The 26584-nt window shown below is 46.7% G+C and overlaps 1 protein-coding gene across 2 annotated transcripts in view; it reads left to right on the forward strand.

The window, feature by feature from the left end:
* The window catches only part of LOC129703182 (chloride channel protein 2-like), a 496183-nt gene that overhangs the window by 180932 nt on the left and 288667 nt on the right, over nucleotides 1-26584 (forward strand). The window lies entirely within an intron of this gene.

A 26584-nucleotide genomic window follows, 5' to 3' on the forward strand; every position in this document is an offset into this window, starting at 1 on the left:
AGAACCTGCCTCCACCGCCCTCTGAGGCAGAGAATTCCACAGACTCACCACTCTCTGTGAGAAAAAGTGTTTCCTCGTCTCCGTTCTAAATGGCTTACTCCTTATTCTTAAACTGTGGCCCCTGCTTCTGGACTCCCCCAACATTGGGAACATGTTTCCTGCCTCTAGCGTGTCTAAACCCTTAACAATCTTATATGTATCAATGAGATTGCCTCTCATCCTTCTAAACTCCAGAGTATACAAGCCCAGCTGCTCCATTCTCAGTCCTGCCATCCCGGGAATTAACCTTGTAAACCTACGCTGCACTCACTCAATAGCAAGAATGTCATTCCTCAAATTAGGAGACCAAAACTGCACACAATACTCCAGGTGTGGTCTCACTAGGGCTCTGTCCAACTGCAGAAGGGCCTCTTTGCTCTTTGTTGATGGGGCATGATGGTCACCTGGGTACCAACAAGCCTCATCATGTTGGGGCCAAAAGGCCTATTTCCACACTGTATGAGTATGTCTCTTGTCTATAGATGATCTTTGACTGTAGATGAGGCTCTCACCAGGCTCTATATCACGTAGCTCCGTTCCCACTCCCCATCTCCCCACTCGTAACAAGGACAGAGTCCCTCTTGTCCCCACCAGCCATCACATACAACAGATAATCCTCCAACATTTTCGCCACCTCCAACAGGATCCCACCACTGGCCACATCTTACCATCTCCTCCCATTTCAGCTTTCCGCAGAGACCACTCCCTCCGTAACTCCCTGGTCAATTTGTCCATTCCCACCCAAACCACCCCCTCCCCTAGGAGTTTCCCTTGCAACTGCAGGAAATGCTACACTTGTTGCTTTACCTCACCCCTTGACTCCATTCAAGGACCCAAGCAGTCTTTCCAGGTGCGGCAGAGGTTCACCTGCACCTCCTCAACCTCATCTATTGCATCCGCTGCTCTAGGTGTCAGCTGCTCTATATCTGTGAGACCAAGCGTAGGCTTGGCGATCGCTTCGCCCAACACCTCCGCTCGGTTTGCAATAACCAACCTGATCTCCCGGTGGCTCAGCACTTCAACTCCCCCTCCCATTCCAAATCCGACCTTTCTGTCCTGGGCCTCCTCCATGGCCAGAGTGAGGACCACTGCAAATTGGAGGATCAGCACCTTATATTTCGCTTGGGTAGTTTACACCCCAGTGGTATAAACATTGACTTCTCCAATTTCAGGTAGTCCCTGATTTCTTCCTCTTTCCCCTCCCCTTTCCAGCTCTCCCACAGCCCACTGGCTCCGCCTCTTCCTTTCTTCTTCCCCCCCCCACCTCCACATCAGTCTGAAGAAGGGTCTCGACCCAAAACATCACCTATTCCATCGCTCCATAGATGCTGCCTCACCCGCGGAATTTCTCCAGCGTTTTTGTCTACCTTCGATTTTTCCAGCATCTGCAGTTCTTTCTTATACACTATAGAAAATAGGTGCAGGAGGAGGCCATTCGGCCCTTCTAGCCAGCAATATCATTCATTGTGATCATGGCTGATCATCCCCAATCAATAACCCGTGCCTGCCTTCTCCCCATATCCCTTGATTTCACTAGCCCCTTGAGCTCTATCTAACTCTCTCTTAAATCCATCCAGTGATTTGCCCTCTGTGGCAGGGAATTCCGCAAATTGACATCTCTCTGTGTGAAAATGATTTTTCTCACCTCAGTCTTAAATGGCCTCCCCTTTATTCTAAGACTGTCGCCCTTGGTTCTGGACACGCCCAACATTGGGAACATTTTTCCTGCATCTAGCTTGTCCAGTCCTTTTAAAATTGTATATGTTTCTATAAGATACCCCCTCATCCTTCTAAACTCCAGTGAATACAAGCCTAGTCTTTTCAATCTTTCCTCATATGACAGTCCCGCCATCCCAGGGATCAATCTCGTGAACTATGTCTCTTGTCGATGTCTTGAGTCCATTATCCTGTCCTTTACCAAAAGCCCTTTGAACCAAGTCCACCATCCACGGGCTACGCTTTGTTATAGGATCACTGCATGCTGTGACAGTGAGGACTAGCAGACAATTAGACACACAGTGCATCTGTGGAACAGTAAGAAGCAGGAAACGTTCAACATGATCGGGCTCACTCAAGTACGGATTGTTTTAAAACACCACAGTAATTGAGCTTCACTGTTCCCCATGATAGTACAAGAGATATTCTAGTGAGGAATGCACTTGTATGCAGCATTGTTGTTTGTGAAAGGAATTCAGAAACTGGAGCACTGAATATGCTGGAAATGGAACGACTGGGCTTGTATACACTGGAATTTATGAGAGGATGAGAGGGGATTTGAAACATATAATATTATTAAGGGATTGGACCATATTGAAACATATAATATTATTAAGGGATGTTCCAGACATTGGAAGTATAGAACCAGGGGCCAAAATTTAAGAATAAGGGGGAGGCCATTTAGAACGGAGACGAGGAAAACCCTTTTCACCCAGAGTTGTGAATCTGTGGATTTCTCTGCCTCAGAAGGCAATGGGGGCCAATTCTCTGGATGCTTTCTAGAGAGAGTTAGATAGATCTCTTAAAGATAGTGGAGTCAAGGACAAGGGGTCACAGCTTAAGGATAAGGCGGAAATCCTTTAAAACTGAGATGAGAAGAACTTTTTTCACACAGAGAGTGGTGAATCTCTGGAACTCTCTGCCACAGAGGGTAGTCGAGGTCAGTTCATTGGCTGTATTTAAGAGGGAGTTAGATGTGGCCCTTGTGGCTAAGAGGATCAGAGGGTATGGAGAGAAGGCAGGTACGGGATACTGAGTTGGATGATCAGCCATGATCATATTGAAAGGTGGTGCAGGCTCGAAGGGCCGAATGGTCTACTCCTGCACCTAATTTCTATGTTTCTATGTCAAGGGATATGGGGAGAAGGCAGGAATGGGGTACTGATTGTGAATGATTAACCATGATCACAGTGAATGGCCTACTCCTACACCTATTATCTGTTGTCTATTGAAATGGAGAAATATTGGTCACGTGCAAGCAGAAGGGATTAATTTGGCATCACATGCGGTTCAGACATTGTGAGCAATTTTGGGCCCCATATCTGAGGAAGGATGTGCTGGCACTGGAGAGGGTCCAGAGGAGGTTTACAAGAATGATCCCATGAATGAATGTGTTAACACACGATGAGCATCTGATGGCACGGGGCCTGTACCTGCTGGTGTTTAGAAGATTGAGGGGAGATCTCATTGAAACGTATGTGAAAGGCCTGGATAAAGTAGATGTGGGGAGGATGTTTCCACTCATGGGAGAGTCTAGGACTAGAGGTCATAGTCTCAGAATTAAATGGACGTTCCTTTAGGAAGGAGACAAGGAGGAATTTATTTAGTCAGAGGGTGGTAAATCTGGAATTTATTGCTGCAGTAAGTTGTGGAGATCAAGGGATATTTTTAAGGCAGAGATAGATAGATTCATGATTAGTACGGGCGTCAGGGGTTATGGGGAGAAGGCAGGAGAATATGGTTGAGAGGGAGAGGTAGATCAGCCAGTGGATTTGATGGGCTGAATAGCCTAATTCTGTCCCTCTCACATTTTCGCCCTAAATGATAGTACAGCAGATCCCAGGTGCTCTGTTGCTGTGCTCTGACTGCCCTGTGAAAAACACAAATACACTACTGGAATTGACTCCTGCTATAAGAAAACTTTCACCTTGTAACATTTGGGGTGAAGGGACTGACCTGTACTGTACTGTTACTATTTTCTATTAACCTTTGGAGAAATTGTGTGATTGTCATATTCTATAGTAACCATTGTTTTGAATAGTGTTGTGGAGTTTTCTATAAATGACAAATTTTGAACCATGGTCAAATTCAGTCAACCACGTGTCTAATGCTTTTAACTATTTTTTCAGAACCTGCCATAGTTAACTTTATTCATCAAGCCAATGTCAACAAGTGATCTATCAAATTATTTTTAATTTATAACCAATATGTTGAGGGGATGGGGGGGACAATGTGGTGCAGTGGGTGAGTTGCTGGGTTCGATCCTGACTACGGGTGCTGTCAGTACAGAGTTTGTACATTCTCCCTGTGACCGCGTGGGTTTTCCCCAGGTGCTCCGGTTTCCTCCCACGGTCCAAAGACGTGCAGGTTTGTAGGTTAATTTGCCTCTGCAAATTGCCCCTAGTGTGTAGGATTCAAAACTGAGATAACATAGAATTGGCGTATAGGTGATCACTGAGGGTTGAAGGGCCTGTTTCCACTCTGTATCTCTAAACTAAACTAAAACTGAATCGCTGAAATTCACGTTAGATGCTGCACGATGTAATACATCCAGAGAGTGGCACTGCAGGGCTCCTAGTTCTTTACTCGATTGATCAAAGAAAGTTTTCTTATAGCAGGAGTCAATCCCAGTAGTATATTTGTGTTTTTCACAGGGCAGTCAGAGCGCGGCAACAGAGCACCTGGGATCTGCTGTACTATCGTTTAGGGGGGAAATGTGAGGAGCTGAGGGCAACTATTTTACACAGTGGCTGATATGTGTATGGAGTTGCCAGAGGAAGTAGTTGAGGCAGGTACCATCACAATGTTTAAAAAAAACATTTGGACAGGTACATGGATGGAATAGTTTTAAAATGATATGGTCCAAATTCAGGTAGATGGGACTAGAGTATCTGGGACATGTTGGCTGGTGTGGACAATTTGGGCCTAACGGCCTGTTTCCACACTGTATCACTCTATGACTCTTATCGATGGCTTGAGTCCATTTACCTGTACTTTCTCCAGAGCTCTTAACATGATTTGTTAAGAAACCTGCAATCTGAGCTTAAAATGAACAATTGACCTCCCAGCAAATTCTGCTTGAGGAGACGATTTCTGTGTGATATTAATGCCAAGCTCTCATTTTGAGAATATGCCTTGGTTCTTGGTTTCCTGGTCCTCAGAAAATATTCCAAATGGAATTTAAACTGGAGGTTAATCCCTACTCTTTGTTTCCTGTCTGCCAACCAATTTTCTATCCATGTCAACACTCTACCCCCAATACCATGTGCCCTAATTTTGCCCACTAATCTCCTATGTGGGACCTCATCAAATGCTTTCTGAAAGTCCAGGTACACTACATCCACTTGCTCTCCCTTGTCCATTTTCCGAATTACATCCTCAAAAAATTCCAGAAGATTAGTCAAGCATGATTTCCCCTTCGTAAATCCATGCTGACTCGGACCGATCCTGTTATTGCTATCCAAATGTGCCGCTATTTCATCTTTTATAATTGACTCCAGCATCTTCCCCACCATCGATGTCAGGCTAATCGGTCTATAATCCCCTGTTTTCTCTCTCCCGCCTTTCTTAAAAAGTGGGATAACATTAGCTACCCTCCAATCCACAGGAACTGATCCTGAATATATAAAATATTGGAAAATTATCACCAATGCATCCACAATTTCTCGAGCCACTTCCTTAAATACCCTGGGATGCAGACCATCAGGCCCTGGGGATTTATCAGCCTTCAGTCCCATTAGTCAACCCAACACCATTTCCTGCCTAATGTGGATTTCCTTCAGTTCCTCCGTCACCCCAGATCCCCAGGCCACTACTATATCAGGAAGATTGTTTGTGTCCTCCTTAGTGAAGATGGATCCAAAGTACCTGTTCAACTCATCTGCCATTTCCTTGTTCCCCATAATATATTCACCTTTTGCAGTCTTCAAGGGTCCAACTTTGACCTTAACTAATATATTCCTCTTCACATACCTAATAAGCTTTAACTATCCTGCTTTATATTCTTGGCTAGCTTACCGCCGTATCTCATCTATTCTCGCCTTATTGCCTTTTTGGTTATCTTCTGTTGCACTTTAAACATTACCAAATCCTCTTGCTTCCCGCTCATCTTTGCTACGTTGTACTTCTTCTCTTTTATTTTTATACTGTCCCTGACGTCCTTTGTCAGCCACGGTCGCCCCTTACTCCAGTTGGAATCTTTCTTCCTCTTTGGAATGAACTGATCCTGCACCTTCTGTATTATTCCCAGAAATACCTGCAATTGTTGTTCCACTGTCATCCCTGCTAGTGTATCTTTCCAGTCAACTTTGGCCAGCTCCTCCCTCTTGGCTCCATAGTCCCTTTTATTCAACTGTGACACTGACACCTTCGATTTACGCTTCTCCCGCTCCAATTGTAGATTAAACCTGACCATGTTATGGTCACTAGCTCCTAATGGCTGCTTCAAATTCCTTTATCAAATCCGGTTCATTACATAACACTAAATCCAGAATCTCCCTGGTAGGCTCCAACACAAGCTGCTCTAAGAATTCATCACGAAGGCACTCCACAAACACCCTTTCTTGGGGTCCAGTACCAACCTGATTTTCCCAGTCTACCTGCATGTTGAAATCTCCCATAACAACCACAGCATTATTTTTGCTACATGCCAATTTAAACTCCTGATTCAACTTGCACCCTATGTCCAGGCTACTGTTTGGGGGCCTGTAGATTAGTCCCATTAGGGTCTTTTTACCCTTACAATTCCTTAGTTCTATCCATACTGACTCCACGTCTCCAGTTTCAATGTCACCCCTTGCAAGGGACTGAAGTTAATTCCTCACCAACTGGGCAACCCCACTGCCTCTGCCCACCTGTCTATCTTTTCGATAGGAGGTATACCCTTGAATATTCAGTTCCCAGCCCTGGCCCTCTTGCAGCCATGTCTCTGTAATTCCCACAACATCATAGTTGCTAGTTTCAAACTGAGCCTCAAGCTCGTCCACTTTATTCCTTATACTTTGCGCATTCATATACAGCACCTTGACCTCCGTATTCACTTCCCCCCTTGCACTGCTCGCAATTGGCCTTAACCTTACTCTGTTGTCCATTCTCGAGCTTTCCTTCCCATTAATTTGAGAATCTTTTGTAATTTTTCCTGTAGTCACTTCCCCTTCCTCTCCATCTTCATACTCCCAGTTTGTCAATCCCTCCACCCCTCCCCCACTATTTAGTTTAAACCCACACGTGTAGCCCTGGCAAACCTGCCTGCCAGAATGTCAGTCCCCCTCCAGTTCAGGTGTAACCCGTCCCTTTTGTACAGGTCACCCCAACCCCAGAAGAGATCCCAGTGGTCTATAAATCTAAATCCTTGCTCCCTGCATCAGCACCTCAGCCACACATTCATACCCGCTATCTCCCTGTTCCTGTCCTCACTAGCACGATGTACTGGAGGCAATCCAGAAATAACCACCCTAGAAGTCCGGCATTTCAGTCTTCTTCCCAACTCTCTGAAGTCATGTTGGAGAACCTCTTTCCTCTTCTTCCCGATGTCGTTTGTGCCGATGTGCACAACTATTGCTGGCTGTTCACCTTCTCTCTCTCGAGGATGTTCTGAATTTGGCTGGTGACATCCTGAACCCTGGCACCTGCATCTCGCCTGCCGCCACAGAATCTCCTGTCTGCTCCTCAGACAATGGAGTCGCCCACCACTAGGGCTCTGCCTGACGTCGGACTCACCGGTCGAGTCCCATCTCTAGGAATGGAGCCACCGACATGTCCGCCGCTCGGACTGGAAGCATCATCTACCCTGACAGTTCCCAAGAGGGCGTACCTGTTTTCATTAGGCACAGCCACCTGGGTCTCCTGCACTCCACGGGTACCTCCCTTTTTCTCCATCACACACCTTGATTCTTCCCGTATCTTCGGCGTGACAAGCTCACTGCAGGTCCTGTCCAGGAAACTCTTGTTTTCCCGGAAGGCCCTGAGATCATCCGGCTGCTTCTCCAGTGCCCCAACACGGTCCTTTAGGAGCTGAAGCTGGACGCACTTGCCACAGTTGTAGCAGCCAGAGGCTCCATCTGTGTCCCTGGGCTCCCATATTCTGCAAGCCTCACACTGACTCATGTCCTATCATGCGTTCACTGCCCGTCCCGTCCTCTCCATCTTTATGATGATGGTATCACCTTAACAGCTGCTTTGCTTTTGTGAATATTTAATATTTAAGTGAAAGTTATATCGCTAAGTGGTTGCCAGAGAAATGGGGTGATGCTGGAGCTGATTATTACCCGCAAGTATAAATTTGTTAGTCTAATGTCTAGAGTCATAGAATCATACAGCATGGAAACAGGCCCTTCGGCCCAACTTGCTCATGCCAACCAACGTGCCCCATCTACATGAGCATTGTGATACTACCTGCCTCAACTACCTCCTCTGGCAGCTCGTTCCATACCCTTTGTTTCAAATAAAGTAGCCTCTCAGGTTCCTATTAAATCTTTCCCCCCTCACCTTAAACCAATGTCCTTTGGTTCTCGATTCCCCAACTATGGATAATAGGCTCTGTGCATTTACTTTATCTATTCCTCTCATGATCTTGTACACTGCTAAAAGATCATACCTTATATTCCTGCGCTCCAAGGAATGTTCAACCTCTCCCTATAACTCAGGCCATCGAGTCTTTGCAACATTCCTGTAAATCTTGTCTGCATCCTTTCCAGCTTAACATCTTTCCTATAACAGGGTGACCAAAACTAGTTTGGAAAAACTCCATCATTAATTGGGAATCACTTTGTCTTGAGTTCAGTTTAGTTTACTGTCGTGTGTACAGTGAAAAGTTTTGTCACGTGCTATCCAGTCATGGCCCCTTCTTGCCCTTCCAATCACCTGCTTAATTTTTTCCCTACTTGCTTTATAGAGTCATAGAGTGATACAGTGTTGAAACAGGCCCTTCGGCCCAACTCGCCCATACCCGCCAACAATGTCCCAGCTACATTAGTCCCACTTGCCTGCGCTTGGTCCATATCCCTCCAAACCTGTCCTACCCATGTACCTGTCTAACTCTTTCTTAAACAATGGGATAATCCCAGCTTCAACTACCTCCTCTGGCAGCTTGTTCTATAAACCCACCACCCTTTGTGTGAAAAAGATACCCCTCGGATTACTATTAATTTTTTCCCCCTTCACCTTGAACCTATGTCCTCTGGTCCTCGATTCCCCTACTCTGGGCAAGAGACTCTGTGTATCTACCCGATGTATTCCTCTCATGATTTTGTACACCTCTATAAGATCTCCCCTCATCCTCCTGCTCTCCATGGAATAGAGACCTCTCCTCTCCCTATAGCTCACACCCTCTAGTCCTGGCAACATCCTCGTAAATCTTTTCTGAACCTTTTCAAGCTTGACAATATCTTCCTTATAACAGGGTGCCCAGAACTGAACACAATACTCTAGATGCGGTCTCACCAACGTCTTATCCAACTGCAACATGACAACTTCTATACTCAATATTCCTCATAAATGTTCACAATCTCTCCCTACAGCCAAAGCAACAAACTAAACCCGCTTAGTTTTGGACCATTATAAAATGAAACAAATTTTCTATATGATTGTGTTTTGGTTAGAGTTTAGTTTAGTTTATTGTCACATGTACAGAGGTACAGAGAAAAACGTTTTTGTTGCATTCTGCCCAGTCAGCAGAAAGAGTATACATTATTACAATCAAGCCATCTACAATACGGATGCAGGATAAAGGAAATAATATTTAATGCAAGATGAAGTCCAGTAAAGTCCGATTAAAGATGATCTGAGGATCTCCAATGCGGTAGATGGTAGGTCAGGACCACTCCGTCCGTAGTGGGTGATAGGATAGTTCAGTTGCCAGATAACAGTGGAGAGGAAACTGTTCCTGAGTCTGGAGTGTGCTTTGCCTAAACAAAGTTTGGATGTAATTCCTTGACAGTACTGGCAACTTCTTTCATTTTCAAATGGGAGGTACATCAGCATTATTGCGTATGAATTTAATTATTCTTGTCAGTCCAGGCAACTGGCTAAATGCCAGCATGAGACAGACAGGAAGTTTCTTTTAGATTTTTCATTTCTTTTTGTTGATGCCTGTAGCTGTGTAAAGTCCAGCAAGCTGTCTTTTTTAATTTATATTTTTGGTTTTAATAACTTTTGGTTCGAACATCGTGCTATGAAAAATTCATCATATATAAACCCATAAGCTGAATGTGTGTGTGTGTGTGTGTGTGCGTGCGTGTGTGTACGTACATATATACAAACACTAGACCAAGTGGGACCCCCTCTGTCACACAGGAGGCCTGGCCCCCAAAGCAATATTTGACCTCTCACCCATAATCCCCAAGGGAGGCCTGGTCCCCCAACGCAACCGGTTCCCCAACACAATATTCCATCACTCACTCATTTCCCCATATTCCAGCACTCATGTATAGCCCCCAACTGTCCTCTTCTTGCTTCGAGGACTTTAAAAAAGAACGCTATAGCAATTACCCTGACTCCCCCAGCATTCCCTTCCCCTCCTGTTCTGTTTTTAAAGATTACAATTTGCTGGGAGGACTGAGTGTTCCTGGATTGCAACTTTATTGCAAGAGGATTTGGATCCCAATAACTGCAAACTTTTTCTTAAACTTGAATTTGTAAAGCTAACAATGTTAATAATGTAAAAATATAACATCAATCTGAACGAAACTTGACACAAACCACCACAGGACAATTGTGAGTAAGGTGGTGCAAACATTTTAGAGCTATCGTGTACCATTTTGGTGTATTTCCGGGATCACTCAAACAGGCACGCATGCACACTCACAAACACGCACGCATAGAAACAAACTAGATGAGAGTTTTAGAAATATACTAGACCAAGTGCAGATCCGTTGGGTCTGTTTCCCCAAAGGCGTTTGCGGGGGGGGGGGGTCTGCGGCATCACACTCACATTAACCACCCCCCAAATACACAGGTGGGGGGAGGGGGGGGTGAGAAGTGGGGAGAGGAGGAGGAGGAAACGGGACAGATTTGGGAGGGAAAGGAGAGCGGGGTAGGGGGTGAGAGAGGGGCATGGGGAGAGAGATGTGGGGGAGGGAGGGGGAGGAGGGAGGGAGGAGGGAGGGAGGGGGGAGGGAGGGGTTTGGGGAGCGAGGAGAAAGTGGGGAGGGAGAGTGGAGGGGGAAGGGGGGGAGAGAAGTGGTAGAGTGGTGGAGGGAGGAGGAGAGGGGTAGGGGGATTGATGGAAGAGGGACGGGGGAGTGGTGGAAGAGAGACAGAGCGGTAGGGGAAGGGGGGGGGGGGAGAGAGGGAAGGGTATGGGTAGAGAGGGAAGGAGGCTGCTGGGGAGAGAGGGATGGGAGAGGGGAGGGGGGTGAGGAGAGGGAGAGGGAGAAGAGAGAAGGGGGAGAGAAGTGGAAGAGTGGGGAGGGGTAGAGGGGTAGCGGGAGTGGTGGAAGAGGGACGGGGGAGTGGTGGAAGAGGGACAGAGGGGTAGAGGAAGGGGCGGGAGGGGGAATGGAGGGGAAGAGAGAGGGGTGGGGGAGGGAGATGGGTGGGGTAAGGAGAGAGAAGTGGAAGAGTGGGGAGGGAGGGGTAAGGGACAGAAGGGTAGGGGGAGAGAGGGATGGGTGGTAGAGGGAGAGGGGTGAGGAGAGGGAAATAGAAACATAGAAATTAAGTGCAGGAGTAGGCCATTCGGCCCTTCGAGGCTGCACAACTAGTCAATATGATCATGGCTGATCATCCAACTCGGTATCCTGCACCTGCCTTCTCTCCATACCCCCTGATCCCTTTAGCCACAAGGGCCACATCTAACTCCCTCGTAAATATAGTCAATGAACTGGCCTCAACTACCCTCTGTGGCAGAGAATTCCAGAGATTCACCATTCTCTGTGTGAAAAATGTTTTTCTCATCTCGGTCATAAAAGATTTACCCCTTATCCTTAAACTGTAACCCCTTGTTCTGGACTTCCCCAATATCTGGAACAATCTTCCTGCATCTAGCCTGTCCAACCCCTTAAGAATTTTGTAAGTTACTATAAGATACCCCCTCAATCTTCTAAAATCTAAAACTAGCGAGTACAAGCTGAGTCTATCCAGTCTTTAGTCATATGAAAGTCCTGACATCCCAGGAATCAGTCTGGTGAACCTTCTCTGTACTCCCTCTATGGCAACAATGTCTTTGAGCATTGGGCATTGTGACATCACACGATGGAACGTTCACCAGGTGCTGGGGCTGGGGCTGCTTCTATGGGTGAGAAGCAGTTTTCTTTTGAAATTTGGGGGGGAGAAGAAGGATTTGATTAAAAATGTGTACATAAACACGACAAAATGTAATCAGGAGCGGATACTTTGAAAGAAAAGTGAAATCTCTACCGAAATGGAAAAGATCTCGGCGATTCTGCGTCTGGTTTCGGAGTAGCAAGGAATCAAAGGAAGAAAGGCGGCCGGCAGCAAGACGCCGGACGGCGGCAGGCACGCAGTTTTTAATATATAATAGATAGACAGATAGACAGGCAGGCACACAGATAGACAGATAGATAGATAGATAGATAGATAGATAGATAGATAGATAGATAGATAGATAGATAGATAATAATAATAGAAATAGATAGATACTAGATCAAGTGGGACCCATTGGGTCTCTGTCACATGGGAGACCTGGTTCCCCAACGCAACCCGTTTCTCCAACGAAATATTTCACCCAAGGCAATATTCCACCACTCACCCATAGCCTCCACAGGAGCCCTGGTCTCCCAACACAACCCATTACCCAAGGCAAAATTTCACCACTCACCCATTTCCACAACGCAACCCGTTCCCCCAACGCAATATTCCACCACTCACCCATAGCCCCCAACTGCGCAGGGGCTGCTCATTTCACCTTATTCATCCTCCTTCATTTTTAAACTTTAAACAAAATGCAATTGCACTTGCTAGCTAGCAGAACTCAGTGTACTGTGACTTTAAACAAAATGCATTTGCACCTGGTAGGGCTACAACGACTCAGTGTACTTGGATAGCAATGGTGCGAGCAGCGCTACAATCCCATAGTGACATCATAGCTGTAAACGCAGGGAAGAAATTGTTCTCAAATTGGGGATTTGTAAATCTAAAAATGTTAATAACTTGTGAAATATAACATCAATCTGAATGAAACGTGACACAAACCACCACAGGACAATTGTGAGTAAGGTGGTGCAACAATTTTAGTTCTATCATGTACCATTTTGTCGTAGGCCCAGGATCACAATTACAGACAGACAGACAGACACGCACGCTCACACGCATGCGTAGAAACAAACAAGATGAGAGTTTTAGTAATATACTAGACCAAGTTGGGTCCCTGTCACATGGGAGGCCTGGTGTCCCCCAATGCAACCCATTCCCCCAAAGCAATATTCGACCACTCACCCATAGCCCCACGGGAGGCCTGGTCACCCAACGCAGCCCGTTCCCCAACGTAAGATTCCACCACTCACCCGTTCCCCCAATGCGACTCATTCCCTCAATGGGTCCCTGTCACATGGGAGATCTGGTCCCCCAACGCAATCCTTTCCCCCGATGCAATATTCCACCACTCACCCATTCCCCCAATGCAACCCGTTCCCCGATGCAATATTCCACCACTCAACATTAGCCCGTCATCCTCCCTCTTTTTAAACATTTTTAAAAAATGCAAGCACTTGCTGCCAGGACTTAAATAAAATCCAATTTCACTTCCCTTGCCTCCCCCAGAACTTCCCATTCCAATTCTACTTCCCCTGCCCCTCCCCCTCCTGTTCAAGCACTTGCTGCCAGTACTTTAAACACATTCCAATTCCACTTCCCTTGTCTCTCCCAGCACTCCTTCCCCCTCCTGTTCAGCCTCACTCCGCCAGGACTAAGTGTTCTATGGTTGGAGCATTGTTGCAAATGAAATTCCATTGGGATGTCATGGCTGTAACTGCCAGCACTGTGTTGAAGTGATTCTTTCTCAAAGTGGGGTTTGTAAACTTTTAAATGTCAATAACTGTTGAAATATAACATCAATCTGAACAAATCTTGACACAAATAACCACATGACAATGGTGAGTTAGGTGGTACAAAAATGTTAGCTCTATCGTGTACCATTTTGGCGTAGTTCCAGGATCACGGGTCAACACACATACAAATACAAGTGAGTTTATTGTCATGTGTCCCTGTATAGGACAATGAAATTCTTGCTTTGCTTAAGCACACAGAAAATAGTAGGCATTTACTAAAAAACAGATAAATGTGTCCATATACCATGATATAAATATATACACACATGAATAAATAAACTGATAAAGTGCAAATAGCAGAAAGTGGTTATTAATAATCAGAGTTTTGTCCGAGACAGGTTTAATAGCCTGATGGCTGTGGGGAAGTAGCTATTCCTGAACCTGGTTGTTGCAGTCTTCAGGCTCCTGTACCTTCTACCTGAAGGTAGCAGGGAGATGAGTGTGTGGCCAGGATGGTGTGGGTCTTTGATGATACTGCCAGCCTTTTTGAGGCAGCGACTGCGATAAATCCCCTCGATGGATGGAAGGTCAGAGCCGATGATGGACTGGGCAGTGTTTACTACTTTTTGTAGTCTTTTTCTCTCCAGAGCGCTCAAATTGCCGAACCAAGCCACGATGCAACCGGTCAGCATGTTCTCTACTGTGCACCTGTAGAAGTTAGAGAGAGTCTTCCTTGACAAACCGACTCTCCGTAATCTTCTAAGGAAGTAGAGGCGCTGATGAGCTTTTTTGATAATTGCGTTAGTGTTCTCGGACCAGGAAAGATCTTCAGAGATGTGCACGCCCAGGAATTTGAAGTTCTTGACCCTTTCAACCATCGACCCGTTGATATAAATGGGGCCGTGGGTCCCTCTCCTACTCCTTCCAAAGTCCACAATCAGTTCCTTGGTTTTGCTGGTGTTGAGGGCCAGGTTATTGTGCTGGCACCATATGGACAGTTGCTCGATCTCACTTCTATATTCTGACTCATCCCCATCAGTGATACGCCCCAGAATAGTGATGTCGTCAGCGAACTTGATGATGGAGTTCGCACTGTGGTTCGCTACGCAGTCATGGGTATAGAGTGAGTACAGCAGGGGGCTGAGCACGCAGCCTTGAGGTGCTCCCGTGCTGATTGTTATCGAGGCTGACACATTTCCACCAATATGAACAGACTGTGGTCTTTGGATGAGGAAGTCGAGAATCCAATTGTAGAGGGATGCGCAGAGACCCAGTTCTGCGAGTTTGGTAACCAGTTTGGAGGGGATGATTGTGTTGAATGCCGAGCTGTAATCGATGAATAACAGCCTGACATATGAGTTTTTGTTGTCCAAGTGGTCCAGTGCGGAGTGGAAGGCCAGCGAGATCACATCCACCGTTGATCTGTTGTGGCGGTAAGCGAACTGCAGTGGGTCCAGGTTTTTGTCGAGGTAGGAGTTGATTTGCTCCATGATCAACCTCTCAAAGCACTTCATCACCACCGGCGTTAGTGCCACTGGTCGATAGTCATTGAGGCACGTCACCTTACTCTTCTTGGGCACCGGTATAATTGATGCCCTTTTAAAGCAGGTGGGGACCTCAGACCTCAGAAGTGAGAGGTTGAAAATGTCCGTAAAAACTCCCGCCAGTTGGTCTGCACAGGTTTTTAGAACACGACCGGGTATACCATCAGGACCAGGTGCTTTTCGGGGTTTCACCCTGTGAAGGATTTCCTGACGTCGGCCTCTGTGACTGAAATGCCATCACAGCGAATGGGGGATCGGGAAGGCACATCAGTATTCTCCCTGTCAAAGCGTGCGTAAAACGCATTGAGCTCGTCAGGGAGTGATGTTACACTGACATTTGAGCTGCCTCCTGGTTTCGCCTTGTATGAGGTGATTGCATTCAGGCCCTGCCACAGCTGCCGAACATCTGTCTCGTCCTCCAGTTTGGAGCAGAAGTCCCTTTTGGCCTTTTTGATGGCCTTACCAAGGTCGTATCTGGACTTCATGTAGGCCACTGTATCATCGGACATGAATGCCCTGTGTCTGGACTTCAGGAGAGTGCGGATCTCAAAGTTCATCCAAGGTTTCTGATTGGGAAACACTCGGAAGGTTTTTGGAGGGATGCAGTCCTCCACACATTTCTTTATGAAGTCTGTAACGACTGTGGCGTATTCGTTCAAGTCCGTTGCCGAGTCCTTGAACATTGCCCAGTCTACAGACTCCAAACAGTCCTGGAGACTCCAAACAAACCCCCCCCCCCCTTCAATTGCTGCCCGTAGGCAGGAAGAAGCAGCACCGCGGTATGGTCGGACTTACTGAAGTGAGGGCGAGGGATAGAACGATAGGCATTCTTGATAGTGGTGTAGCAGTGGTCGAGGGTGTTAGGTCCTCTGGTGCAGCAGGAGACATGTTGGTGGAAGTTGGGGAGTGATTTCTTGAGTATTGATTACAATACCATTTATTTGTCATTTGAACCTCACATGAGGTTCAAACGAAATTTGGTTTCTGCAGTCGTACAAGAAAAAAACCAAGACACACACCAACACAATTTACACAAACATCCATCACAGTGAATCTCCTCCTCACTGTGATGGAAGGCAAAGTCTTGTCTCTCCCCTGCTCTCCATTCTTCTCCCGAAGTCAAAGTCAAAGCCCCGGCGGGCGCTAGCATGTCCGCAGCTGTTTAAGCAGCGCTGGACGATGTAAGTCCCCGCTCCAGGCCACTTTCAACCCCTCAATTTGGGCGGTAGAAGTTACCGTTGCTGGTGCTCCGTAAAGCAGTCTCCCACCGGGGACCCGCGAGCTCCCGGTGTCATCATCCACCGGAGTCGGGTCGCAGCAGCGCGCCACCACAGCTCTCCACGCTCCGAAGCCGGCCAGCTCCACGATGGTAGGTCCGTAGCTCCGCCGGCTCCATGACTTGAGCTGTCGTTCCGGTTGGAGGCCGCTCTACGGTGCTTGGCACCAACGGGAACGGAGATCCGACAAGGAAAGAGATTTAAAAGTTTCCCCCGCCCCCCCCCCCCCCCCCCCACACCCCCACATTTAAAAACCCACTACAAACTATTCCCTCAACGGGACAAAAAAATAAAAAAAGGCAGACGGACTGCAGAGGCCGCTGTGACGTTGGGCGCTCCGCCCACCCAATAGATAGATAGATAGAAACAAAACAAGAGTTTTAGTAATATATTGATAACTGGATAGATATATAAATATATAGTCTGAAGAACGGCCCAAAATGTCACCCATTCCTTCTCTCCAGAGATGCTGCCTGTCCTGCTGAGTTACTCTAGCATTTTGCGTCTACCTTCGGTTTAAACCAGCATCTGCAGCGCACACACTCACACACACTATTAATTTACATATGTGTATATACACACATAGGATATATATATATAAAATATATATATATATATATAAAATATAAAATATACATGTAAATAATTAATTAGGTCCCAACTATATGAATTTTGAATGCTGGTGAGGTGAAAGGTGAGGATCAGAGGAAAACAGTTATGCTGTAATATTTTATGAATTGTAGTAATTTTAAATTATAATGCCACTGCTTGAAAGACATAGATGTAATGGTATCAATTTTATGAGCAATTAAAATGAAATTAGATTAACAGTTTTAATTATGAAATGAATGATTGTTAATAACTTGACAGGCCTGATTGTATATATTAAAACAGGTTAGTGTCTTTTTCATAATATATTAAATTGTCATTACGGTTCATAGTTCATTGATTACATTTAATAATATTACTGCAGATGTTAATGTTTAAATTATCAATTGGATTCATTAAATAACATACTGCTTGTATTTCATAATTCAATTATTACAGTATATTTCACAAATTGTTGACAATTCACAATGATAGTGAAAAATAATTCAACAATTTATTAATTTATGATTTCAGGTCTGTTTTTCTGATTCAATGCATTTGTCCATGAGTGATTCATTGAGCAATGATCAATGTTATCATTTGTTAAAGACAAATTGTTATGGATGGTGGCGCAGCGGTATTTTTGCTGCCATACATTGCTAGACACCGGGTTTGATCCTGACTACGGGTGCTGTCTGTACGGAGTTTGTACGTTCTCCCCGTGACCTGCGTGGGTTTTCTCGGCGATCCCACTCTTCCAAGAAGTACAGGTATGTAGGTTAATTGGCTTGGTGTAAATTTAAATTATCCCTAGAGTGTGTAGGATAGTGTTAATGTGCGGGGATCATTGGTCGGCGCAGAGTCGATGGGCCGAAGGACCTGTTTCCGCGTTGTATCTAAACTAAAACTAAACAGATCCGGAAGGAATTTCCTGAATGCAGTATCACGTAGCAGGCTTTTTTTCTGTCAACTCTGTCTTGGGCCAATGATATGCATAACCCGTTCACGTTTTCTTGGTATTGAAAATAAGAATAATGAATAAAACAGACCAGGTCAACCGAAAGAACAAAAATGAGTTGTCATGAATAATAGCCATTAATCTGCAGTTGTGATAACCATAAAACTGTTCGCTGTTGTTCACCTGTAGAACTGACAACAAATGTTGCGGACAGGAATTAAACATAGATGTGTGGGAAGGAACTGCAGATGCTGGCTTCAATTGAAGATAGACACAAAAAACTGGAGTAACTTAGCGAGTCAGACAGCATTGCTGGAGAAAAGAAATAGATGACGTTTTGGGTCGAGGCCCTTCTTCAGACTGAGAGTCAGGGGAAAGGGAAACGAGAAATATAGACGATGATATAGAGAGATATAGAACAAATTAATGAAAGATATGCAAAAATGTAACGATGATAAAGGAAACAGGCCATTGTTAGCTGTGGGCTGGGTGAGAACAAGTTACAGACAATGAAACTCAACATAGATGTTGGGTTGCTCTTCCACAGACTGCACTGTTAATTCATTGGAATTACAGTTAGCACAAATAATTAATTAGCTGCAGCGATTTTATGGTTTGACAGTTTTCAAATTGTAAAAAACATGAGAAATATTGTCTTGATTAATGACATTTAATTGCATTTTTTAAGAAGCATTTTAAGTTTCATTATTGTAAAGTAGTCATCCTTACCTGGGAAAATGTAGACTGAATGTGCTGAATTTGATTCCCTTGGAAAAACAATTCACATTTTATTATCTTGTCAATCTTCATTTTGCTTTTTATGTCCTGCTTTCATTTTTTACCCTGGTTTCCTGCTTGATAATTCTGCAATTTGATTGCTATTTAATCTGTCTGTGCCATCAAGTTCATGTCAGGGGACATCAACAACAAATAGTATTAACGAAAGGTTAATCCATGTCCAGAGCCAGGGGCCACAGTTTAAGAATAAGGGGTAAGCCATTTAGAACAGAGACGAGGAAACAGAGAGTTGTGAGTGTGGGATTCTCTGCCTCAGAGGGCGGTGGAGGACGATTCTCTGGATATTTTCAAGAGAGAGCTAGATAGGGCTCTTAAAGATAGCGGAGTCAGGGGCTATGGGGAGAAGGCAGGAACGGGCTACTGATTAGGGATGATCAGCCATGATCACATTGAATGGCGGTGCTGGCTCGAAGGGCCGAATGGCCAACTCCTGCACCTATTGTTTATTGTCATATTGTCTATGTCACAGAGCCGACAAAATCTCTCTACAGGGAGGTGTCATAGTCTCGAACCATAGAGTGATACAGCGTGGAAACAGGCCCTTTGGCCTAACATGTCCCAGCTACACTAGTCCCTCCTGCCTGCGTTTGGTCTATATCCCTCCAAACCTGCCTGAAGTCAATGCACCTGCCTAGCTGTTTCATAAATGTTGGGATAGTCCGTGTCTCAACTACCTCCTCTGGCAGCTCGTTCCATACACCCACCACCCTTTTTATGAAAAAGTTACCCTTCAGATTCCTATTAAATCTTTCCCCTCACTTTAAACCTATGTCTTCTGGTCCTCGATTCACCTACTCTGTGCATCGACCCGATCTATTCCTCTCATGATTTTATACACCTATATATGATCACCCCTCATCCTACTTAACCTTTCCCCATAGCTGGGACTATCTAGTCCTGACAACATCTGTGGTATTATGCAATAATAGTGTAAGGCTGAGCAGAGGGGCACTAGGACCCTGTGTGCCAGAAGCCAGGCTCCAGTAACCGGATGTGACTGGAACCCAGGGTGTGGGCAGTTAGGGAGTTGCCTGGGCTTACACACGAGGTGTTGCTGTTGCTGCTGTTGTACAGATTAAAGATATACTCTGTTTACGTCGTGGTACAAGCATAACTCGACAACATCCTCGTAAATCTTCTCTGTACCATTTCCAGCTTGTCTTCATAGTTGGCAGCAAGTAACATCTCTTCTTGTCAATCATCAAATTGCGACAATTTCTGTTCCTTCATTTCCACACTAGGTCCTCTGGCATGTTTTAATTTACTCCATGCTAATTGACTGAATGCCCATTTGTAAGAATCTAATACATTTTTCAGGTCATACTCACTCCTCTGGACATTTAAAATGGGCTTCATATGCTATACATTAGCAAAAGGTGGATTAGTTTCCACTTTGTGCCCGTTGATCTTTTTGCTGGTGTTTAAGAAGGAACTGAAGTTGCTGGAAAATCGAAGGTACACAAAAATGCTGGAGAAACTCAGCGGGTGCAGCAGCATCTTCAGACTTCTTCAGAATTTTGGCCCGAAACGTTGCCTATTTCCTTCGCTCCATAGATGCTGCTGCACCCGCTGAGTTTCTCCAGCATTTGTGTGTACGGTCTTTTTACAGGTGCTGAGTGTCACATACATAAAGGGCCTCTTAATTGTTTTTTGTGATTTATCAGTGAATTTCAGCAGAATAATATGTACCATGCAGTTCTCAAGGGGCTTAAAAACCTGCAGTCATGTTGGCTCACCTGTCCACCCAGTCTTGCTGAGCTCGTGTAGAGCCCCCCACCCCCCTGCCCCTGTCCACCCCCCCTGTCCACCCCCTTGCTCCTGTGGATTTTCATCTCACCTGTGGCTCCTCTGTGTCCTACATTTCTGCACTCGCTTCCCCGCCTTTCTCCCAGAGGTAACGAGGATAGTGTTCCTCTGATCCTCACCTTTCACCTCATCAGCCTTCACATCCATCACATTGAATCCTCTGATGTTTACACCACCTTCAGTGTGACCCCACCACCAGTCACATTTACCCATCCGTACCCCTTTCTACTTGAAACCAATCTGTTAGTAATTCCCAGAGTAAATACAAAACATGGGAAAGCAGGATTTAGTTACTATGCAACAAATAGCTGGAATAAACTTCCTGAAGATTTAAGACTTGCCTCAACTTTGACCACTTTTAAAACAAGATTGAAAACTTTTATGTTTACTTTAGCTTTCAGCTAAATCTTAACTACATTGCACTTTTAACTTTTGCACTTTTATTTTTTTAATTTTGCTTTTCTTTTCTTTTAGTTCTATTTTATTTCATTTTATTATTTCATTTTATTGTATGACATGTTTTTATGTGAAGTCTGCCTCGTGTATGAAATGTGCTATATAAATAAAGTTGCCTTGCCTTGCCTTGCCTTCCATAGAGACGATTTTTGTCCTCGACACCTTAGTTTGCTCATTCTTTCCCACCCAAACTGAGCAATTCCCTGGCAACTGCAGGAGGTGTAGCAGTGGCATCCACTCCTCTGCTCTCACTTCAATCCAGGGACCAGTAGCCCCTTGTGGGTGAGACAAAGGTTCACACGCATGTCTTCCAACATTACCGCTCCGAATGTGGTTCCCTGTACATCGGTGAGAACGAGTTGTCGACAAAGAGGCTGTTTCATCAAACACATGCTTTGTCCACCAAGGCTTTTTGGAGCAACGGTTGCTAACATTTTTAACTCTTCTTCCCATTCCCACATTAACCTTTCAGTCCTGGGCCTCCTTCAATGCCAGATTGAGGCCACATGGAAACTGGAGGAACAGCATCTCATATTTTGCTTGTGTAGCTTACAACCCAATGGCATGAACAATGACTTCTACAATTTCACATAATACACTCCACTACCTCAGTGCACACACGTTTCTTCCACCATGCCCACCACCCTGGTCACCCTGGTCCTGTCCCCTCCTCCTTTCCCTCATTTCCCATAGCCAAATCTCATTTTTCCATTTTTATACCTCCTTTTCTCACTCCCCTGCCCCCCTTGCCTTTTTCCACCCATACCACATTGAGCGTTTGTTCATCTCTCCTTTTTCCTTATGTCACCCTCGTCTCCTTTTCATATCTAGTCTTTGTTGCTTACTCCACCTATCTAACAACAATCCCCCTTCCCACCACCCATTGTTGCCAATGCTTTGCCCCACTCCCACACCTTTCTCAGCTTTCTCCCACATTCCTGCACTTTCAAGAAGGAATGTCTGGAAACATTGCCTGTCCATTCCCTCCACGGATGTTGCCTGACCTGCTGAGTTCCTCTTGCACTTTGTTTTTTGTATAGCAACAGACAGATTGGTTCAAGAGCCATATTTTTGAATGGAGCATATTGATCCAGCAAGAGTGATGGATAACCTGTAACCACTGAGGTTATTAACTGTTGGAGGTGCCTTTGGCAGACCAGACTGCACCTGTTATTCCAGCCTAGCCTTTGGTGGAATGTTGAAGTGCCCTCTGCGCTGGTTCATTTTCCATCCACTGGTAATGTCATTTCAAAAGAATACAACTTTACCATATCACCCTGGAACCTTATCAGAAATCAGTGTTGGGGGTTATGGGGAGAAGGCAGGAGAATGGGGTTAGGAGAGAGAGAGATAAATCAGCCATGATTAAATGGCGCAGGAGACTTGACGGGCCGAATGGCCTAATTCCGCTCCTATCACTTATGATCTCATACATTCTGATCAGGGGTCTGATTAGTGGCTTTGTAATGGTGCCACAAGAGAAAAATAGTCATCACATGAACCGATCATACAGGACTAATAATATCAGAAAAGATTGACCACCGTCTTTTGTACGGTACCTGGACGTGGCGCCAACAGACAAGAAGCCGAAGCAAAGAAGTCGAAGCCAAATAACTGTATGGAAACGAGGCCGCAACGCCAATAAACCGAAAGTGTCCGAAGATGAAACGCCTACTAACTGAAAGGATGGGATGTATAAATGCAAACTAACCGAAAAGCTGCGTCGCCTTAAAGCAAACTTACCGAATGGCCGCTCTGTCGAAATGCCACCTACCCGAAAGGCGGCATCGCCTACAGGCCAAAGGACCCACAGCCGCTCAACAGAAACGTCCAATAACGGACTTGACATTGCCGGGGGGCAGGACTTGTCAGCGATTGGTCCAGACCCCCGTGTCCAACACATCAGTGTGTAGGCATGAACATTGTCTCAATGGCCGGGTCACTGTGTGACAGCAGTCTCACCGGCTGGGTCACTGTGTGACAGCTGCCTCAATGGCCGAGCCACTATGTGACAGGTCTCACCGGCTGGGTCACTGTGTGACAGCAGTCTCATCGGCTGGGTCACTGTGTGACAGCAGTCTCACCGGCTGGGTCACTGTGTGACAGCAGTCTCACCGGCTGGGTCACTGTGTGACAGCAGTCTCACCGGCTGGGTCACTGTGTGACAGCAGTCTCACCGGCTGGGTCACTGTGTGACAGCAGTCTCACCGGCTGGGTCACTGTGTGACAGCAGTCTCACCGGCTGGGTCACTGTGTGACAGCAGTCTCACCGGCTGGGTCACTGTGTGACAGCAGTCTCACCGGCTGGGTCACTGTGTGACAGCGGTCTCACCGGCTGGGTCACTGTGTGACAGCGGTCTCACCGGCTGGGTCACTGTGTGACAGCAGTCTCACCGGCTGGGTCACTGTGTGACAGCAGTCTCACCGGCTGGGTCACTGTGTGACAGCAGTCTCACCGGCTGGGTCACTGTGTGACAGCAGTCTCACCGGCTGGGTCACTGTGTGACAGCAGTCTCACCGGCTGGGTCACTGTGTGACAGCGGTCTCACCGGCTGGGTCACTGTGTGACAGCAGTCTCACCGGCTGGGTCACTGTGTGACAGCAGTCTCACCGGCTGGGTCACTGTGTGACAGCAGTCTCACCGGCTGGGTCACTGTGTGACAGCAGTCTCACCGGCTGGGTCACTGTGTGACAGCAGTCTCACCGGCTGGGTCACTGTGTGACAGCAGTCTCACCGGCTGGGTCACTGTGTGGGTCACTGTGTGACAGCAGTCTCACCGGCTGGGTCACTGTGTGACAGCAGTCTCACCGGCTGGGTCACTGTGTGACAGCAGCCTCACCGGCTGGGTCACTGTGTGACAGCTCACCAGCTGGGTCACTGTGTGACAGCGTTCTCACCGGCTGGGTCACTGTGTGACAGCAGCCTCACCGGCTGGGTCACTGTGTGACAGCAGCCTCACCGGCTGGGTCACTGTGTGACAGCAGCCTCACCGGCTGGGTCACTGTGTGACAGTGTGACAGCAGTCTCACCGGCTGGGTCACTGTGTGACAGCAGTCTCACCGGCTGGGTCACTGTGTGACAGCAGCCTCACCGGCTGGGTCACTGTGTGACAGCAGTCTCACCGGCTGGGTCACTGTGTGACAGCAGTCTCACCGGCTGGGTCACTGTGTGACAGCAGTCTCACCGGCTGGGTCACTGTGTGACAGCAGTCTCACCGGCTGGGTCACTGTGTGACAGCAGGTCACTGTGTGACAGCAGTCTCACCGGCTGGGTCACTGTGTGACAGCGGTCTCACCGGCTGGGTCACTGTGTGACAGCAGTCTCACCAGCTCTGCCACTGTGTGGAGGCAGTCTCACCGGCTGGGTCACTGTGTGACAGCAGCCTCAATGGCTGAGTGACTGTGTGACAGCGGCCTCACCGGGCCGCATCTCTGGAGAAAAGGAGTGGGTGGTGTTTTGGGTCGAGACCTTTCAGACACACTCTGAAGAACCATCTCTGCACGAAACGTCACCCATTCCTTCTCTCCAGAGATGCTGCCTGTTTTGTGCGTGAGAGCTTGGGTGCGTTCCGCAAGCACCGAGACGGTAATAAATAAAACGTCTGTCCCCGCGACCGGGGTGAATCACCTGGTGTGGGTGTCAAAGTCCGGGGGTCGGAGGGGGGGAAATCACCCTGATGTGGGGGTTGGGGTCCGATGGTGGTGCATCGCGGTCAGTGACTGAGGGACACTCCCGCGGGTGGAGACGGAGGAGAGAGAGAAGGGGGAGAGAAGGGGAGAAAGAGAAATTCAAGTTCAAGTGAGTTTATTGTCATGTGTCCCCGATTAGGACAATGAAATTCTTGCTTTGCTTAGCACACAGAACACAATAGGCATTTACTACAAAACAGATCAGTGTGTCCATATACCACAATATAAATATATACACACATAAACAAATAAACTGATAACGTGCAAATAGCAGATAATGGGCCACAAATAGGGGGGGGGGGGGGGGGGGGGGGGGGAGAGAGAGAGAAGGAGAGAAAGGGAGAGAGAGAGGGGGAGAGAAAGAGAGGGGCAAGAGATAATGAGGAGGGGAAGAGAGAAGGGGAGAGAGAAAGAGAGGGGAGAGAGAAGAGGAGAGAGAGAGAGAGAGAGAGAGAAGAGGAGAGGGAGAGGGAGAGAGAGAGAGGGAGAGAGAGAAGAGAGAGAGAGGGGGAAGAGAGAGAAGATGGGAGAGAGAAGGGGGAGACGGAAGCATAGGGTTCATTTTCCCACACAAGCTGTAGGTGACTGGGCAATCTGAACCAAGCACCAAGTTGAAAGCGGTCGACGGTGTGCATCCCTCAGGACAGCCCCCACTCTCCCACGGGCACCCTCCACGGGCTGTGGGTCGGGTGGAGCGGAGATTTGGGACAATGTTTATCCCTTCACAGTGTTGTGATGGGCGCGGAGGTCTGGACCAATCGCTGACAAGTCCTGCCCCCTCCAACGTCCTGTCCGTTATTGGACTTTTCTGTTGAGCGGCAGTCGGTCCTTTGGCCTGTAGGCGGCGCCGCCTTTCGGGTAGGTGGCGTTTCGGCAGAGCGGCCATTCGGTAAGTTTGCTTTTAGGCGACACAACTTTTCGGTTCGTTGGCTTTTAGGCGTCCCGCCCTTTCGGTTAGTTTGCATTTAGGATTCCCATCCTTTCGGGTTGCATTTAGGATTCCCATCCTTTCGGTTCGTTGGCGTTTCATCTTCAGACTCTTTCGGTGTATTGGCGTTTCGGCCTCGTTTCCATTCGGTTCTTTGGCTTCAACTTCTTTGCTTCGGCTTCTCGTACGTCAGCGCCACGTCAGCACACGCTTTTGTACACGATTGCTCAGTGCTTACTTTGGGTGCAGATATTGTACTTTATCTCAAAGTGCAGACAAGAATGCAATGCATTGTGTATGTGGAGAGTATGTAGCCTTGCCAAATGATGTGAATATGACCCTTTTCTAGGTGAAACGGTACTAGGTACTTCTCTACTTGACCTGAGAACAGATGTGCAAGTGATTCGTTGCTGCAAAATATTCCAATTCAGTTCCACTTCACCAACCTGTCATTGTCCTGGACCTGAACAGCACATTTAGAGGTTATTATCAACACAGTGTTTTTGGCAGATAATCTAGATGAACAACTGTGAAATTGTAACTGATAGATTCAGTGTGTTCTTTTTGAAAAGCGTCTAAATATATTGGAAAGCACTGTAGGTGCTGGTTTAAATCGAAGGTAGACACAAAATGCTGGAGTAACTCAGCGGGACAGAAACTGCCTGTCCCACAGTTACTCCAGCATTTTGTGTCTAGTTGGAATAAAATGTTGTCCTGGTATCTGATCTGATTACGACCCTGCTGGAAATCCTGATGACATCGGAACACTATTCCCTTTGAGAGTTGTTGAGTGGCCTGTTACTCTTGCAGCTTGTAACATAATTGTGAAATGATGTGGA

The sequence above is a fragment of the Leucoraja erinacea genome, chromosome 14, assembly GCF_028641065.1.
Source record: "Leucoraja erinacea ecotype New England chromosome 14, Leri_hhj_1, whole genome shotgun sequence".
In the NCBI taxonomy this organism is placed as follows: domain Eukaryota; kingdom Metazoa; phylum Chordata; class Chondrichthyes; order Rajiformes; family Rajidae; genus Leucoraja; species Leucoraja erinaceus.